General features: G+C 43.2%; 1 protein-coding gene across 4 annotated transcripts in view; it reads left to right on the top strand.

Annotated features, from left to right (window-relative positions):
* Positions 1-16,150, top strand: part of LOC142198676 (uncharacterized) — a 168,067-nt gene that overhangs the window by 57,476 nt on the left and 94,441 nt on the right. The window lies entirely within an intron of this gene.

Below are 16,150 nucleotides of genomic sequence, written 5' to 3'. Positions count from 1 at the left end.
TCTGAGATGGTGCATGAGTGAAGAAGACCTCTCTGCCGTTTTTTCCCCAAAATTACATCGGTTTTACTCTCACCTAGAAGTTCAAAATATATAAAAATTAATGGTTCTCTATGGAATGGATCTGCCAGACCTTGAACTATTCTGACACCATGGGGGACCTCCCTATGTGACTCCAAAATGCCCCACATGAGCAATGTTGACAGAGCTTGTCTTTGCGAGACAACCCATTCAAGGGGTGTCCCCTAAATTTATGGTTCTATGAATAATATTACCGTTTCTGCCCTCATATTATTGCGACTTGTGCCGAGACAGACTGATTGCTAAAGACCTGCTGCCTGGCAACCCTGTATAATAGGTTATATGAGGAATTGTCTTGGCAACTGGTCTCAAAGGTGTCTCGGTCTCGTATTATCATTTTTTTTTATGGAAAAATATTTTTAGGTGGGGGGTTGTCCTGGACCATCATAGCTGTGACCTCTTCACTGCTAAGTGGTGCACCATACATTATGAAGTGGTTGTGCTTGGTATTGCAGCTCTATCCCATTCATATGAACCTGACTCTGCTGCAGCATGGTTATGTGACTAACGTATGTGTTCCCATTGGTCTAAAAAGAGCACGCTCTATGTCATGGTCCCGGTCAACTCTCAGAAGAAGGTTGTCCACTTCTTCTCAAAAGAAAGCTGGTGTCATGCAATCAACTGTGATTGTGTCAGTCATGGAATATACATTCAGCACATTCATCTGCAGCGCCCCTGCAGGGACTATGATGCATTACACAATGACCATTCAAGTCAATGGATTGTGAATATAATGTATGGAAATGCTGGGTCCTCAAGAACAGGACTCTTTCTTTATAACCGCTTTATTGGTCTGCTTAAAGGGATTGTCCGATTTGGTTAACTTACCTGAATTCTTCTGGGGGTTTCAGTCTGGTTCTGAAACTGGGTCTCGTGATAGAAACCCACCACCTTCGTCCTCTCCTGATTTCATATGTAATTTCCTATGTTAGATAGGCTGACTTTACTACAATGACCCAGAATGAGAACTCCCAGGTTCAGCATGAGGACACCTCTGGAAGAAATTGGGTAAGTCTAACACCCGCTAATGGAAAACCCAGTCATTCATATTGGATGGAAAGTGGTAAGTACTGCGTAATAGTAATTGGGGGATGGAGAATTTATCGCCTATCCTATCACAGGACAAAACCATTAAATGCATGTTCACTTTTATTTCTAATACACAACTCTCCTTGTGTCCAGTTGACCATTCCGCCCTGTCATTACGGCTCATATGTGGTCTTTCCTGGCGGTGAATTTCCATCTACTCATTCGCAGCAGAGCTTCAGCCTAATTTGTCCATTTCTGAAACTTTCCTCTTCGGCTCTGAGAGCGTTTTTATATTTCCTGTAGATTAATATGATCACGTTGTTCTATAAATGACAGGTTAGCAGCGTTTCATTAAATGTACTTATCGGCCCACGACTGCCAGAGTCCACTGCTGTGACCTGAATGGAAGCCGTGACTGCGTGTAGGTTCCCTATTGTATCGTGTCAGCCAGTTACTCCCCCAGAATGAGCCGTTCGTCAGCCATCGGGCCCTGTGATGTTCAGAAGGAATGTATGGGTTATTCTGCTAGTCTTGTCCCATTTACCTAATATCCCTTGGGGTTAACACTTTCAGTTCAGCTCTTCTCCTACTTCCATTGCAGGGTATTTTCCATAAAATGTAAAAAAAAATACCTTGCAATATCAGCTGCTAGGTTCTCCTCTTGTGTGTAGTGTTATACGGTTCCGTTCTGTTGTTGATGTGACAGATCCAGGCAACCAATATGGCTTATCAGTCAATTTTCCATAGACCTGAGTGGCAGATAAATTGAATGAGTTTCCCTCCTGCTACCAATCCCTGTCTTTTTCTTGCCATGTTTCAGTCTTCACTGTACTTGCATTCTATTTATGAAACGTGGAGTCTGCATTGGAGTCTTTGTAGAAGATGCAGACCATGGCATTACATTACCAATGGTCTATTTATATCTTTTTAAAGGGAACCTGTCGAGGTTATTTAGGACAATAAACCATGCAGAAATCCTTAGGCTAAGTTCACATGGCGGATTTTGGTCCGGAATTTGAGGCAGTATGCTGCCTCAGATTCCAGACCAAAAAACGGCTATCCGCGACTGGATGCCGGTGCAGTGCATACAGTGCAGCAACATCCAGTTGCGGAATGCCTCTCCAGATTAGGCCCAAATGAATGGGCCTAGTCCAGAGGGAGTGACTTGCCGTGGTCTCCAGCGGCTGATTCCACCGCGGAAGATAGGGCACGTCACTTCTTTTTTTGCGCGAGCAGAACAAATCCACTTGCGGAAAAACGAAATACACGGCTCCTATTGAATTCAATGAGAGACAGTATTTTAATCTGGAAGTTGGCGCCGTGTGAACTTGGCCTTATAGACAAAGGATTTAGTGTCCTAAATCAACTTGTTGTAAAGCCATCTGTGCCCGCACTGAGGGTAAGTTCACATGGAGTTTTTCAGTCAGGGTTTTGAGGTCGTATTCTCCTCAAACCCCTGACCAAAAAGACGACTCCCATTGAAATCAATGGGAGCCGCTCAGGTCTTTTTTCCAGGAGCCGTTTCTTCTGGCTCCCGGAAAAAAAGAAGTGAGGTGCTCATTCTTCAGACCGAGTCGCCTCACGATTCGGCCTAAAGACACACCCTCTTTCGGACTAGGCCCATTCATTTGGCCTAATCTGTAGCAGAGTGCGCGGCTAGATGCCGGTGCAGTGCACCGGCTTTCAGCCACAGCTAACCGGTTTTTGGATCGGAATTTAAGGTGGCCTCCGCCTCAGGTTCTGATCCAAAAATCGGCGTGCGAACTTACCCTAAAAATTTTAGCACAATTCGTATGTGAAGCCAGAGGAGTACACCTTGGCTTCAGTGCGCATGCGCCAGACCTCAGGTGCATGCGCAATGGAGCGCCATGGTGTATAGATCACTGGCTTCACTGAAGAAGCATTGGCGATGAGTCTGATGATACACCTCGGGCTCATCTTTAGGAAAGTATAAAGCTTTATTTACAACAGGACAATTTGGGATGCTAAATCCCCAGTTCTTAAGGACCTGTGGGTGGTTTAGTGGCTTAATGCGACCTGACAACCCAATCCAAAATCAAATATCCTGTCACTTCCTATCTTAAACTCTTATTTTCCCTGTGCTGCCTCAGTTAAAACTGAGAAATATAGAGAAACCTTTTATCATAATCTCAGTCATTTGTCCGTCTTCCTCCTCCGTGCCCTATGACTGGCTGCAGTAGGACTCCAGTAGCCTCCCCGCTGTGCTCTGTCTGCAGGAGGACAAGAGCCATTTAAGCCCTTTCTTCTTCAGCAGGCCACAAGTCTAAGTTGGAGCTGATTAAGACGATACTAACCCTGTGATCTCTGCCGGGTATCTACAGGACCGGCCTTCCTACTATAGAAGTCTATGGATCTTGCTGTGTATATAGCTTTTATAGTTGTAGCCTACATAGGGTTTATATAGAGGGTGATGTTCTTCAAGCAGCATTCAGTGTAGGGAGCTGGCCGGGCCTCACGGGGTTAAGCTGTATTCATTACAATAAGGATTGCATTTCCCCAGCTTGTGGAGCTTAGGGGCATATTGGATTAAAGCTTCCTCTTATGAAAACCAATGTTTTGCAGCTTAGCATAGAGATGGGCACTTCAGACGTGAGGCTGTTGGTGGGAGGACAAGCATATAATATGTATTTATAAGGTGCATGGATGGGCTGTATTATTATCCTTCTCTGGGGCCCCGCTGCAGTATATAGATGGGATCTCTGCTGCTCGGACGTGCGAAATACTATGCAGCACGCTTTGGTATAACCATAGTACATCGAGATTATAGAAGTGAAAATTATATATACGCAGTGATATGGACCGTGCAGGTATAACCTGGGTATCTCCTGTATATAATTCTATATGTACACCCAGTATAAGCTAGAATTCTTATTATATAGCGAGCTTGCTGGTATAACCTGGGTATGTTTTGTATATACTGTAACATAAATCTACAGCTGGTATAAGCTATACATATTCTTGCATATAGTGTTTATAGACCACTAGCCCCTCTCCACGACTTTATCTGCGTGTTGTTGGTATTGATGACCCGCCTATATTCAGCAAATTGCTGCCATCAATGGTTTGCCTGTTCTGGCGTTTCAGCAGCTCGTAAGCTGGCCTGCCGCTGAACTTGTTCCTCGCACTGTGTCCGTGATTGTTCTGGAATCTGAGCAGCTTGCTGGGACGCAATATCATGAGCGTGTTGTTGTTGTGCCAAATTTCATTCAAATCCGTTCAGCTGTTTTTGCGTGATCGGGGAACAAACATCCAAACACACAAACATCCAAGCTTTCACATTTATAATATTACCGTATGTACTCGAGTATAAGCCGAATTTTTCAGCACAGATTTTGTGCTGAAAAAGCCCCCTCGGCTTATACTCGAGTCAAGCAAAAAAAAAAAAAAAATAAAAGTTCTAAATCCCTTCTTTTCCTAGAATACATATAAAAGTAGAAAATGACTGTGACACACAAACACATTAGGTATCCCTGTGTCTGACAGTGCCCGGGCTACTGAATATAGGGGATCTGCAGTGCTCCTGTTCTTTCGGGAAGGGGTTAATAGGAGCACTGCAGATACCCTATATTCAGCCAGACTGAATTTCAAATGGGGGGGGGGGACAGTCCTCAAGTTTAGGGAAGGGGCAGACAGACACCAAAACACCCCCTCCCCTTCCCCAGCACCTACTGCACCCAAAAACTCTGACCATTTTAATTTTTGAAATTTTCCAGTAGCTGCTGCATTCCCCCCCCCCCCCCCTCGGCTTATACTCGAGTCAATAAGTTTCCCAGTTTTTTGTGGTAAAATTAGGGGCCTTGGCTTATATTCGGGTCGGCTTATACTCGAGTATATACGGTAGTAGGATACTGGTATATACAGTAGATACCCAGGTTATAATTATATATGTACAGCTGATATAAGTATATACATCTTCTTGTATATGGTGAAGTGGACCATGCCGGTATAACCTGGGTGCTTCCTATCTATAATTCTATATGTACATCCGGTATCAGTGTATACATAGTCTACACAGAGGTGGTAGAGTATGATACAAGGACACGCTGTATTTTCTCCCACCTCTCTGTACAGTATCCTCCTCCTTAGAGGTAATGCTTCTCGTGTAGATTAATCTTTAGGTTTTGGTTATTTGCTGGGAACATGGAGTGCTCAGGTTACATTTACGTCTCTGGGGTCAGAGCGGTATTCTTGCGGCGGCGGAGTATAATCCGATAATCAGCGGGTTATTATTTGCCGGCGGCTTGATAATAGATGTATTTTAAAACATATGTGGAATTCTTTCCCTCCCTGTCACTTCACAGAATCTGTCCTGAGGCGACGTAATTGCTAATTACTAATCATTTGTTGCTAGATTAACGAGAGCCCACTCCTTCCCGGGGTGTCTGGATGGCGGTCCCCACCACGGTCATCCACCGTCTCTTCTGACGTGCCGTTCATACAACAGCCTGTCCATTCATCTGCCTTTACATTATGTAATTACGGACTTATCCTAAACTTCACTTAGTGTTTTTGCTGTGGGTTTTGAAAGGGAAAGGGCCTAGAAGTGGCCTCCGTGTTCTCATTATTCCTATTGGAGATTTAATCCGACCGTGTAGTGAATAAGGGCGGCTTTATGTAACGGTAATGAGTCGAGATTCTTGGCCGCCTTCTGATCTGAAGTCAAGCTGCAGGAAAATCCAATTGAAATCTACTGGTATGTGACTATGCGTTATAGGATCCACTGCTTATCCTTTATATAAAGGGGGATTTACCCAAGTCTACAAGAGTTCTGAAGAAATTGCATTACAAACAAAGGGCATTTATTCCCTTAATGTGCCTATACCCCTTCAGTCTGACGGGCAGCAATTCCATCTCGCCACCCCATACACATGCTTTCCCTATACCGCCTAACTTTAAAGAAAACAGAAAGAGGGACTCCCCACCCACTTCTACTTTGATTCCACTCATTCCCATCCATTTCTCTTGCACCCCTACACAATATAATGCCCCTACAGTCACCCCCATATTATAATGTCATCCTCCTAGTGCTCCCACAGTTTACTCTCCCCCTCCATCTGCCCCAGTTTAATGTTCCTCTTCATCTGATACCCCCTCCCAGTTTAATGTTTTCCTCAACTGACCCCCCCCCCCTCAGTTCAATGTCCTTCTTTATCTGCCTCACAGTTTACTATCCCCCTTTATCTTCCCCCACACTTTAATGTGCCCCTTTATCTTCCTTCAGTTTAATGTCCCCCTCATCTGGCCCACAGTTTACTATCCCCTTTTATCTTCAAGTGATAAGTGAGCTTTTGCCCTTCTGCCCCATGGGAGGTTTCTGTCCTCCCTGAGCTCGCCTTAGGACACCTGTGTTACGGTTTGACAGGTGTACCAACCCAGTCAAATTCCCCACCTGCCAATGTCCCCGGAGTGGGTCACGCCCGACCGGTGGAGCTGGGGCACTTGTAGCCAAAAGTGTGAGCCCCCCCACCTCACTGGGTAATTGAAAATATAAGAGTAGTGGCTACCCCTTTTATTTTCCCCCACACTTTAACATGCCCCTTTATCTTCCCTCAGTTTAATGTCACTGTCATCTGCCCCCACAGTTTAATGTCCCCCTTTTATCTTCTGTCTGTCTAATGTTTCCCTCATCTGGCCCTACAATTTAAGGTCTTTCTACTGGTAACAAACAAAAAAAGCCCCCACTGATACCTCGCTCTGAGTTCTCGTCTCCCGGCGTCTTCTCTCACATCGTGCTTTCCAAGGGCTAGAGGGCTTATTTTTTGTGGGAAGACTTGATGGTTTTTATTGACATCCTTTTGGGGAGCATAACACTTTTTATCATTTTTATTTCCTGGTCAACAGACTAACAGCAATTCTAGTTTTGTTTTGTTTTTTGGGCTTTTATTTATTTATTTTTTACAACATTTATTATTTACAACATTTATTATTTACAACATGCTTGGGTCATTATTAATACTGCAATACTCAATATGTGCTTTTTAATTTTATTTGTATTACGCATTTTGGGATGGGTGGGATTTATGTGTGGGATTATTATTTTACTGTGTTTTAAAGAGGTTTTCTAGAACTTATTACAGTGTTCTGAGCCAGAAGCAGATGACTCGCTATACTGTATAACAGCCATGTCTCACTATTACAGCTCTGATAGCATTCACTTGAATAGCCACTATACAGTCTCCGGTTCTGTCAACGGTTTTGTGCGTCAAAAGCCATCAATGCCTCCCCTTGAAGAACTACTTTAACCTCGTGTATTGGCAACTGTATTAACTCTACAGTTTAGGATACGTGATCAACCTTTGACCTTTGTGTCTATCCAGTTGCTCCAAACTTCATTGGCTTATTACACTTTCTTCCATTGCAGTGCTTCAAATTGAGGTTGTTCTTAGCCAAGAATATATAGATATACACAGTCCAGTCATATTAATGTGACCCCTTGTCAAAATCCAGAATAACCACCTTTGGCAGAGCGGACCGCTTCAAGACATGGAGGATGAGATGGGATGTTGTGATGATTGTCACTGGGATGTTGAGCCATGCCAACTGCAATGCCGCGGCCAGCTGTGCTAGGTTACACGGTTGAGCATCCATGGCGCGAATAACCCGATCGAGGTGGTCCCACAGATTCTCGATTGGGTTCAAGTCCAGGGAATTTGCTGGCCAAGGGAGTACGGTAAACTCATCCTGGTGCTCCTTGAACCACACACGTACACTGCGAGCTTTATGACATGTCGCATTGTCCTGCTGGTAGATGCCATCATCCTGAGGAAAAACAATTCGCATGTAGGGGTGAACACGGTCCGCAAGGATAGACGCATACTTGTGTAGATCCATCGTACCTTCCACAATGATGAGTGCACCCAGATGGCTGATAACACGTGCCTTCTGCCATTGGTTATTTAACGTTGACGTCAAAAGTAGGCGGTGGTCACATTAATAGGACTGGACTGTGTATGTAATAAGAAAAGTAAGTGCAGCTTTGGATGTGATTGGAGTATAACATGAATACACTCAAGGTGCAGAGCAGTAGTGATAGACGTATATGGCCCATGATACATATATGGTGCACTGGGCAACAAACCTGTTCGTCACCAGATCTTTTCACCAAATGAGCAGCTGTAACCCATAGTACATGTTACATGGCCAATCCTTGGGGACTACAAACTGCATCAAATATTGCATGTTTTATGGGTCATTCAGACTGTTCACACCATGTCAATAATATAATCCAGGAAAAGCTTACTTCATACCTGCTACATGTATTCCTAGGTTTCTGCTCACCTTGGGGGGTCAAAACAGATTATTTATTGAATAAATCATGGATTTTCCTTCGCCCATTGCTTGCGGCGTTATCTTATTTACCGGCAGCTCACTTCGTATCCAGCGCTCTGCAGCTTTTTCACGATTTCCACTTTTATTCCTTGTTCTGATACTGTCATTGTTATAATGCTGGAGATGCTACACTAATAAGCGGGGGAGGGGGTCCCAGCGTCGCCCACTCAGTTCACGGTCTCTACCTAATAAGCCCCTGGAACGCGTCTGTTGTGTGGGAACTCGGAGGGTGAAACGTATTAATTATCTGCCGCCTGACTGATCCAGCGAGGAACACGTGGTGTCAGCTACATGCCTCTGGTGTGCCGAACGTTTAATTATATGTATATTAGGAGCTCATGTACAAAAAAAAAAAAAAATTGATATTAACATACCAAAGAATTGCTACCTGCGAGCGGAGGAAAACTGCTGACAGTGCGGGTGCCGCGGAACTGAACGCCAACTCACCTCACTTAATCCGGGCAGTATAGATATATATTTACTCCCCCTCCTAATATAATGCACAGCGACATGTACTAGATACAGTATCTGTGCTAGGGTAATGGCGAGCGCAGCTCTGGATTTGACTAGTGCAGGGGTTGGCACTTTTTTATATTTATTTCTTCATAAACCTATAGGGCAAGTGGAGGGAATAAACTTTGCAATACAGTTCACAAATAAAAAAAAGTTGCCCATATCAACCCATCATTGGTTGTTTTAAGACCGTTTCAATAAATTTTTCAGAGTGCCTTTTACTTATTACATCTGTCTTTACATATCATCTGAGTGATTATGGTCTGTACTCTGTACACATGCAGTGTCAGCTTACAAGGCAGTCTATAGAGAGGGTAGGGGGGAGGAGGAGAAGGAGTTGGAGAGTGATACAGCATTAAATGAGTCACCAGCCTTCTCTGGACAGGAATAATTCCTGATAATCCTGCTGTGGTGTGAAAGAGAACTGTCTCTCTACAGTGCAGATGTCTCTCTGCTCTTCATTCCCTCTCCATAGACTTCTATTATACAGATTTCATCAGTAGCCAAAATATAAAACTAACTCCAGGATATATATCTGATGATGTCACCGCCGATCAGAATGGTTTACGCAAGGATGACTTTCTCAATATGAGCGGCTCAGACGTCCTCTGCGTTGCACGTGTGTTACTGCGCGGCTGGGGTGTATGGATGCGTATACATACAGTGCACAGTGTATCATAGTGCTGTTATAACTTCACTCCTAGATATAGGTGGTTTAGCGTAAAAGTAAAAGAATTCTCAAACCCCCAGAATCTGGAGGTAGATAAAATACGTACAATGTATCCTCCAAGTTCTTGACCTCTTACTTGCGTTTCCCCCTGCATGACCTGTGTCGTGTCGCAGTATAGCGCTGAGTGTCTCAGAAAGTTGTATGATCAGGTTGTATCTGTCCTGCTTGCTTATATCATGCCTGGTGTCAATATGACGTGTATATTACACATAGTGCTGATATGTCGTTCTCATACACCAGACCTGGAGAGTGCCCGGTCTTCACTGTGTACCATATCTACATGTCCGCTGTTCTCACTATAAAACTTGTTAGCGCTTTTTTTTCTATATGTGCCTTATACACATGGTGCAGCCTGTACTATACACCATATCACCGTTGTCTTCCCCTACACCGTCCGAAATATTAATACTGTGCACAGTGCAAATATGTTCCTATATAACATCCTTTCACTGTGCACAACGGTCACTATACTTCAATACTGTCACTATATATTGTATCCTATCTGTACGATTGTTACTATACATGACATCTGTACTGTGCATGATTGTAACTATACATCGTACCTTTGCTGGGCACTATTGTCACTACACAAGTATATCCTTTTTGCACTGCGCATGATCACTACTATGCCTCAGATCTGCACAGTTCACGACTGTCACTGTATGTTGTATCTGCACTGTGCATGATTGTCAACATATATTGCACCTGTACTGTGCACGATTGTCACTATACAGTACATCACACCTGCACTGTGCATTATTGTCACTATACATCAGATCTGCACGATTGCCACTAGATATCATTTTTGTGCTGTACATTATCATCACTATATATTGTATCTGCACTGGGTACAATTGTCACTATGCATCATATTTTGCTGTGCACGATTGTCACTATATATCATTTTTGCGCTGTGCATGATCACCACTATACATCAGATTTCTGTCAATGTATATTGTATCTGCACTGTGCACCGTTGTCACTATATTTCATATCAGCACCACGCATGGTCTTCACTGTATTGGCACGATTTTCACTACACAACACATAGGCACACTGCGTGGTCTTCGCTGCACCATATTCATTATCTGCATGTCACACAGTGATAAGGAATGATATAAATCTAGCACATTAAATTGATATTGGTTTCAGCAGGAAGCAGTTAGCAAAATTTAATTATTGTGAGATATACACTCACCGGCCACTTTATTAGGTACACCATGCTAGTAACGGGTTGGACCCCCTTTTGCCTTCAGAACTGCCTCAATTCTTCGTGGCATAGATTCAACAAGGTGCTGGAAGCATTCCTCAGAGATTTTGGTCCATATTGACATGATGGCATCACACAGTTGCCGCAGATTTGTCGGCTGCACATCCATGATGCGAATCTCCCGTTCCACCACATCCCAAAGATGCTCTATTGGATTGAGATCTGGTGACTGTGGAGGCCATTGGAGTACAGTGAACTCATTGTCATGTTCAAGAAACCAGTCTGAGATGATTCCAGCTTTATGACATGGCATTGCATTATCCTGCTGAAAGTAGCCATCAGATGTTGGGTACATTGTGGTCATAAAGGGATGGACATGGTCAGCAACAATACTCAGGTAGGCTTTGGCGTTGCAACGATGCTCAATTGGTACCAAGGGGCCCAAAGAGTGCCAAGAAAATATTCCCCACACCATGACACCACCACCACCAGCCTGAACCGTTGATACAAGGCAGGATGGATCCATGCTTTCATGTTGTTGACGCCAAATTCTGACCCTACCATCCGAATGTCGCAGCAGAAATCGAGACTCATCAGACCAGGCAACGTTTTTCCAATCTTCAATTGTCCAATTTCGATGAGCTTGTGCAAATTGTAGCCTCAGTTTCCTGTTCTTAGCTGAAAGGAGTGGCACCCGGTGTGGTCTTCTGCTGCTGTAGCCCATCTGCCTCAAAGTTCGACGTACTGTGCGTTCAGAGATGCTCTTCTGGCTACCTTGGTTGTAACGGGTGGCTATTTGAGTCACTGTTGCCTTTCTATCAGCTCGAACCAGTCTGGCCATTCTCCTCTGACCTCTGGCATCAACAACGAATTTCCGCCCACAGAACTGCCGCTCACTGGATGTTTTTTCTTTTTCGGACCATTCTCTGAAAACCCTAGAGATGGTTGTGCGTGAAAATCCCAGTAGATCAGCAGTTTCTGAAATACTCAGACCAGCCCTTCTGGCACCAACAACCATGCCACGTTCAAAGGCACTCAAATCACCTTTCTTCCCCATACTGATGCTCGGTTTGAACTGCAGGAGATTGTCTTGACCATGTCTACATGCCTAAATGCACTGAGTTGCCGCAATGTGATTGGCTGATTAGAAATTAAGTGTTAACGAGCAGTTGGACAGGTGTACCTAATAAAGTGGCCGGTGAGTGTGTATATATATATATATATATATATATATATATATATATATAACAATTGTGATATGGGGTATAGTAACCTTTATACATGGATGGCCTATCCCCCATGTGACATGATCATGAGACTGTCTATCTGTCATTTGCACGGTCACATGAATTAACACACGACATACAATCTTTATTTCATGGCTAGCATACAATGAAAGATAAACCGTATACAATGCAGTATACTAAAACACAAACACACAATGGACAATATACAATCAATATTTAATAGACCTCTGGAATAAAAAAAACCCCAGAAATTCCCTTTTCTCCGGCTTCTTTTCCCATAATGACCGGACTGATTCACTCTGTAAAGGGTTTTGTATCCTTAAAAATGCCGCTAAATAGATTGTAAGTGGAAAATTCTCACATTTTTTTATGCACGCTGAACTTTATTTTTTCTGACTACTGTGGCAACATGATGTTGTGCTTACTCTGGGGTTGCCATGGTGATGTGAAGAGTTGCGGTTACAGCCTGACACTAAGTTCACATTAGCACCGGCTGTCCATTGTTCTGGTCCATTGGACGACCAGAAGAACAGATAGGTGCTCCGGTAAAATAACGTCTAAGTGTCGAGCTTCACCATGAGACAAATATTTGACGCAAAACATGTAGACAAAATACTTTACTGGCAATGCTGTAAGGAACAAATATTTGGCGCACACATCAATCACCCTACAATTTTTGCAAAAATAAGCAGAAACAAATATGAGAAAATTTTTGTAAATCTATAAATTTACACCATTGTAAACTTGCTCTACTTTCAACAAGAAAATCTGCGCCATAGTCGTTCTTTTCTGTTTCATAAATGGGCCATAAAGTGAGACACTTCTAAACCTCGCCCATTTGGGGCACATTTTTCAAAAACGTCGAGCCGACCATGTTTTCTCTCCTTTCTTGACATACACTGTTCAGAAATATGTTGTCAATGCCGTGGACCATGCACAAATGTAGACAGAAAAGTGTCAGACTTGTATTGATCTATATGTCCCAATATCTGTATCATGGCGAAAGTCAGACGATAACGCAAGATGTCTATATTAATGAGGTATAGATGCCATGTAAGCGGCCATAGATGCATGGATAGATAACTCTTCCTGTAGGTAATCCCTTAAGTCACAGTACCAAGATACAAAATTCTGACTCAACCTTTTACTCGACATTTTTTGAACACGCTTTCTTCCTGTCACTGTCCTTGTATCAATGGAGAATATGAAATTTGTTTCATATTCGTGAGGGCTGTGACCGGAGCGCCCTTCCACAGATCACATCTCCATTTACAGTGTGAGCAGTCTGTTCATGAAAAATACAGTTTCAGGTGTAAGTCTGTGCATGTGTATCTGGCTTTATTGCTGGTGAATGCTTTGGTGTCGTTACCATGTAATTGTGTCCCACTCAGTGTGCAGTCGGACCGGTCATGGTCCCTACTAATCTTCACTTTCTCTCCTGCTCTTTCTTTCCTGCACAGAGGGGCATAAAGCTGAATATCAGGTTAATTTTTTTTTTTTTTTTTTTTTTTTTTTTTAAATCTAATTCTGCATGGTGCCCCTTATGGTGGTACCCCAAGTCTTGGTGTGGACTGTAACCCATTTGTTGCCAGACAGACTGGAGCTGTGCCACATAAGAGCCTGTTCAGAGCGTGTACTCATATTAATGTGGTCGTATTATGGAGAACCCTGCTTCTCCTGATGGCTGACCCCTTATTGTCTTTATGGGATTTTTTTTATTTATTTATTTTTTTTATACAGGCCCAGAATGTTTCAGTTGTCTATTAAACAAGTTGATCGGCACAATGTAAACTGTTTCGGCTATGACAATCGTTCATCTATCTATCTATCTATCTATCTATCTATCTATCTATCTATCTATCTATCTATCTATCTATCTATCTATCTATCTAACTGTAACCATCTTAGTGGTGACAGTGTTTTCTTGATCGGTTACCAATGGATACGTCCATGATTTCCTTATTACGGACATGTTATTGGGCAGGGACATGGCGTGTATGAGAAGATAACCCGGCCACAATAAGGACATCATGGCTGGGTTTCTGGCAAGTCCCGGACCATAGGATGTTCCTGCATTCATGGCCAAATCTGATCAAGACAAATTACTGTCACTACTAAGGATGGGTTCACATCTGCGCCCGCTTTCCGCTTTAGCCAGTCTCTGGTGGGTTTCCATGTTCTGCCCGAGAAACTGGAGAGGGGACAGAAACCCTGAGATCTGTTTTCAAAGCCATTCACTTGAATGAGTTTGCAAAGTGACCGCCCGTGTGCATCTTCTTTTTTTTAACCGGACACAAAGTTCTGCATGTCTCACTTTGTGTCCGGCTTAAAAAAATGGTTTCCGGTAAGGATGGGTACACGTATACATTATTTGATGTCCGTTGCTCTCATCTGTCACAGGATGAGGCAATGGACATTAAACAACAATGCAGACAGAGCCCCCCCATCAGGAGTCCGTCTGCAATCGCCCCCATGTAAAAAACATGACTGTTTTTTCCAATCTTTTCTTTCTTCCGTCATGTGTTTTTTTTTTTTTTTTTTTTTACTTTTCTGCACTACTTTGTCCTTTCATTAAATAAGTAAACAGACTTGATGACAGAAGAAAGCAGATAAATAGAAGAATGCGTCTGCCATGTTTTTTTTTTTTTTTTTTACATTAGTAATATAAATTAGTCAATGGGAATGGACAAAGGACATCTGCGTCAATTTCTCTGATACGGTTAATGTCCGTTGCTCTCATCCTATGATTGAGTGCAATGGACTGTGGTTACAGTAATGTGAACGTACCCTGACGGATACCCAGGTGACTGGTTTCCATAAGACCCTAGATGTTAGTGGGGTCCATCAGGCAGCATTGGTGTCTGTCATGGCGCTGATCCTTTACAATGTAACTGGATGGCGCAGTGCCTTACCTGCCGCTTTTACATTGTAGCAAGCTATCAGGGCAGAAGTAAGATTTGTGCTGCTGAGGATTGTCTAGATTGTTTGTAGCCTCTAAAGGCGAGCAGAGTCTCCGGCAACACAAAGTATATTAGAACTTATCATTATACTATTAAGTTTTGTGTAGCGGAAAACCATCTCCCAGTCTACTTGGCCTTATTGTTGTTGGACCATGTAAGACTTTTCATCGCTTTAAGAGATGATGGCGGTGAGATCCCGGCGGTACCATTTCACTTGTGAATGGCATGCTTCAGAGAGCTTGAAGTTTTTGGAAACTGAAAAAGACCTGATGCAGAAACTCTGAGTCTTTTGACAAGTTTTTTTCTTCAAATCAAGCGGACTTTTATATGTTTTTTGGCGTGGCTTTTTAGTCATATAGGGATTATCAGTGCGTGGCCTCCCCTTGGGGTTTGTGGTTTTCGATGAGCCAACTCTCTATGATAATGCAAGATACTGACGTCTATTGACAACAATGAGACGTAAAATGCGGCAAAATCCATCTCAAAATGCTCTATGTGAACAAGGATTACTATTTGCAGCTTTCATGGTACTGTATGTGGCCACTAAGGGGGCATTGTACTGTGTGGGGGCACTAATGGGATATTTAACCATGTATGTAGGTACTAAGGAGTCTTTCTATTGTATGGGGGCACCAGTGGGACATTATACCATGTGGAGGCCACTGAGGTGGCATTATAGGGGCAGTAAGGAGTCTTAATTATAAAGAGGAAGGCACTATTACTATATGGGGGCACAAAGGGATTGGGTGGGGGGAAAAAAGGCATGGGTGGTACTAGGAGGGGTTATATTTTCACCTGATGGCAGACCCAGGTCAGTTAACCTTTACTAAAAGTAGTTACGTTCACCTGATATAGGATGTGCTAGTGACCACCCGGATTAGATCCGTCTCTAGGCGGACGTCCAATTGTAAAAATTGGTTTTGGATTATTATGCCTCTGGCCCGAGATCTCAAACAAGGGACTCACACTCTGAACAGGCTCCTTATGTGGTCCAAAGTGAAAGAGGAGTATGTGAATGCAATGTGTATAAAGA

This window comes from Leptodactylus fuscus, chromosome 1, assembly GCF_031893055.1.
Source record: "Leptodactylus fuscus isolate aLepFus1 chromosome 1, aLepFus1.hap2, whole genome shotgun sequence".
Classification (NCBI taxonomy): domain Eukaryota; kingdom Metazoa; phylum Chordata; class Amphibia; order Anura; family Leptodactylidae; genus Leptodactylus; species Leptodactylus fuscus.
The sequence above is the reverse complement of the archived record's forward strand: the minus strand, read 5'-3'. Positions and strand labels throughout refer to the sequence as shown.